Source organism: Lolium rigidum, chromosome 2 (genome assembly GCF_022539505.1).
Source record: "Lolium rigidum isolate FL_2022 chromosome 2, APGP_CSIRO_Lrig_0.1, whole genome shotgun sequence".
NCBI lineage: Eukaryota > Viridiplantae > Streptophyta > Magnoliopsida > Poales > Poaceae > Lolium > Lolium rigidum.
The window spans coordinates 234,511,484-234,515,179 of NC_061509.1; the positions used below are offsets into that span (position 1 = coordinate 234,511,484).

General features: G+C 44.4%; 1 long non-coding RNA gene across 1 annotated transcript; it reads left to right on the forward strand.

Annotated features, from left to right (window-relative positions):
- Nucleotides 1-1,393: 1,393 nt before the first annotated feature.
- Nucleotides 1,394-3,427, forward strand: LOC124688323. Its single transcript, XR_006998488.1, has 3 exons — nucleotides 1,394-1,766; nucleotides 2,493-2,656; nucleotides 3,284-3,427. It is a non-coding gene; the product is annotated as an uncharacterized LOC124688323 (long non-coding RNA).
- Nucleotides 3,428-3,696: the final 269 nt, after the last annotated feature.

Genomic DNA, 3,696 nt, shown 5'->3' on the forward strand with positions numbered 1-3,696 from the left:
AGCGTCCGTTTGCGTCGTCCCGCGGACGCCAAATTGACCGCAAGGGGCGAAATGTCCGTTTGCGTCGGGGGCTACCTCCAGCGGTTCGACGCATTTTGGACATGCAACTGTTTTTTTTGTGCTACTTCTTTACAGCTTTATAGTTGAATGATCAAGTTTTAAACGCGAAAAGATGTACTCATTGGTCCAATCGAATAGATTATAGCCTAAACAATTAACCTGGATACGTCAATCGACTACATTCAAACATATTTAACATACAAATAAGAAGAAATTTAAAAACATATAAACTAAAACTATTTTTTGGCCTTCTTGTTCGAAGGCCCTGCGTCGTCGTCGTCGTGGAAACTCCTCCGCCTCTTGCTTGTCACCTCGTCGTCGGAACTGGAGGACGACGCGCCCGTGGAGGACTTGAAACTGGAAGAAATGGCATCATCGTCGTCGTCGTCGGTGAACGGACGACGACGCGCCGCCCGCGCCAGCGCCCTGGACTTCTTCCTTGCCGCCGCCTTGTCGTCCGCCACCTCCTGCGCCTCCAATCGGGCGAACTTGCTGCCGGAGTCCTCCTCCTACTCCTGGCCCTCCTCCTCGTCGTCGGCGCCGGCCGGCGCCGCCGCCTCCGTCCTCCTCCTGGCCTTCGCTGCCATTGCCGCCTCCCTCCTCCTCATCCTCACTCGGTGTGGAGGTAGGGTAGCCACTACTAGAAATCCCCTAATTGCCGACGGTGAAACTTAATAGCCGACGGGCCGTCGGCTATTGTGGCAATAACCGACGGTAGCTTCAGTGGCCGACGGTTACCGACGACCTCTCGGGTATGACTACCAATACCCGACGGTATAGTTGATTGCGTGACGGGGAATGTCCAACTCTCGTCTATCTGATCGAATGGCCGACGGTTATCGACAACCTCTCGGGTATGACTACCAATTACCGACGGTATAGTCAATTACACGACGGGGGATGGCTAACTCTCGGCTATCCGATCGAATGGCCGACGGTAATCGACAACCTCTCGGGCATGACTTTCAATAACCGACGGTATAGTTGATTGCGCGATGACGGATGGCCAACTCTCATACTTCATCGAATATTTTTGTGTGAAGTCTCAAAGTTTTAATTACCAATATATTGTTAATTTGAAAACATATAAGAGACTGTGGCGCCAAAAATCGCGGTTTTTTCCTCAATCTTGTTTCTTCCCGCCGTGCTGATCTTTTCAGTTTCTACATAGTACAACTAACAATCATACGTCCCCTAAATTTTCGCTCCACTACCATTTATTTATATTTTGAGTGCTCCTCACCTAGACCTGGTCGCCTCCCAAGCGACGGAGAACACGACTCCAACTGCCGTCAGCTCCTCCTCCTCCTCGCCGCCACCACCACCACGAGCACTTCACGCCCACCTCGCCGTCGAGGCCGCCAGACCCGCGCTAGTATGATCCACCATTTCATCATCCCGTTTTCCCCTCCCATCTTTCCCCCAGATCAGGAGATATTCTGCTCTGCTCGCCTCGGCCAGGATCCGATCGTGGATGCCCTCCCGCGCGCTTCGTCTATCATCGGGGCTCCTAGCGACCTTGTGGGTCGATGGCTCGATATGATGCGCTGTGTCATCCGTCCTGGTCATCAGCTGGCCTTTCCCTTCCTTCTTACCGGCTGCCTAAGATGGGTGCTGCTCTGCCCAATCTGGTTTCCTCCTCGCCTGATCTGCGTGTGTGGATCAATTGCCCGGCCGTTGTCAGTTCATTGTGTGCAGCCTTCCCGGTAAGTGCACAATCCAACTCCCAGTTGTTTTCACTTATTGACATACGGATCAGCTGCTAGTTTTAATGATTAGGCAAAGTGAAATCAACCGATATTGGTATATGAGGAAATTTTGTCATATATACTTGAGCCTGGTAAGAGTTTTTCCTGTTTGATGTGGCTAGATCAAAAGCATCGTAATTGAGTAATTTATAATTTTGTTGTTTGCATGTGCTTAATTATATCTGATATAAACTCAATTGTTACCCACTCAACTTTTACTTTATATTCTCAGTGAACGACACAATACATAAAATGGTAGAGAGTTCCGATCTGCCTAGAGATGCCTTCTTAGCCATCTATTGTAGCACTGTTGCACATAGCATAGTACGAAATTACCTTCCAGCAGTCTCGGAATCAATTGGAGCACCTTCGCTCATGTATAGAATACTAGTGTTAACTCATATAGAATCATTTATCTAGTCTGCACAATGGCAGTAGCTCTCACTTCAGTTTGTACATTCCGCTGGGAACTACAAGTTTGTACTACTGATTAGAGGGGAACATAGAACTGCTAATTAGAAATTTGATAATCTGATAACAGTACCACTTAGCACTTACTTTTATAGCTCTTCCGATAACTCATACCTATACTGCATATATATTGGTCAGACTAGTATCGAGTGCTATGGTTGAGATGAATTCGAATGTGAAGTTGTTGATTTGCTCATTGTCCCTTTGTCTCAGGTTATGTATGAATCGACGAGCAGGAAGACACGTTAGGGAGATTCAGCAGGCAGGTTAGTGCCCAGTGCCATGGTTAAGATAAAAAGGTAGGTTATGGAGGAATCATGTCAGCAGATTGAGCAAGCAAGTCAGGAGAGGGACAAATAGTCCAGATTACCTGAAAGGTTAGTTCAACATAGATTCTTCAAGTAGGAGTAATAGATTAATTGTTTGGAAATTTATAGTCGCTATTAAAAGGCAGCTTCCATGTACAAATGGACCGAGTTAGCATATCCAGAATTGGCACTTTTCAAAGGTGATAGTACATAAGCATCTGTGATATCTTTTAGCCATTGTCAAATTATTTGATGTTATTTAGTTAGCCTCTTGTGTTTTGTTCTTTGTGCAAACTCCTGCAACTGCTGCATGACAAATTAAATCAGAATGCTAGAAAGTTTTGGCTGGTAACATGACTCTAAGCAAGTGCTGGAATAATTGGAGCGATTAAATAAAATGTAGCAAGTACACTGATATGACTTGCATTATCGGTAATTACCTGCTTGTATGGCTAGAATAGGAGTGAAGTACTAGTATAACGATAGTCAAGTTTGGTATCTGTAGCTCAATTAATGTCACTCTACTTATTGTGCATTTGGCTGAGTCGTTCCTTGTTCCAATACTAAGACGTGATCAGCTTTATATGTCTCTGCGTACATGATTTCAGAATAGTTAAGTTTGCTGTAGCTCAATTAAGTTTGAACTACATTACATAATTTTTCATCTCTCTTACAACTACTGTTATCTTTTCTTAGGGAATGGAAAGCAATACTAGGGGAGTCCAGGTCTAATCCATATGGCGATCGGTGTGATGATTTTTATGGTGATGGGCGTGATGATATCTATGGCGACTATGATGAGGAGTCTTGTAGTTTGGAAAATTTAGCTTATGCAACGTGTTTGGGTCTTTATCTTTACTATATCTTGGTCACAATTTTGTTTTGCACAACACTTCCTAGATTGATCTTATACTTTAAATGTAATGATGTTCTTTTGTTAGTGCGGCAAGGTGTAATATGATGAATTTTTTTGAAATATTAATATTCTGAAACATTAATCACGTTCCCTTGCTCTAGTCAAAGCAATTAAGGTGACTAGTGACAACAATAATCTTGGGTTTAAATTTTACCAACAGCTCGTTCAGAAATTGTGTCCTATGATGAACTAC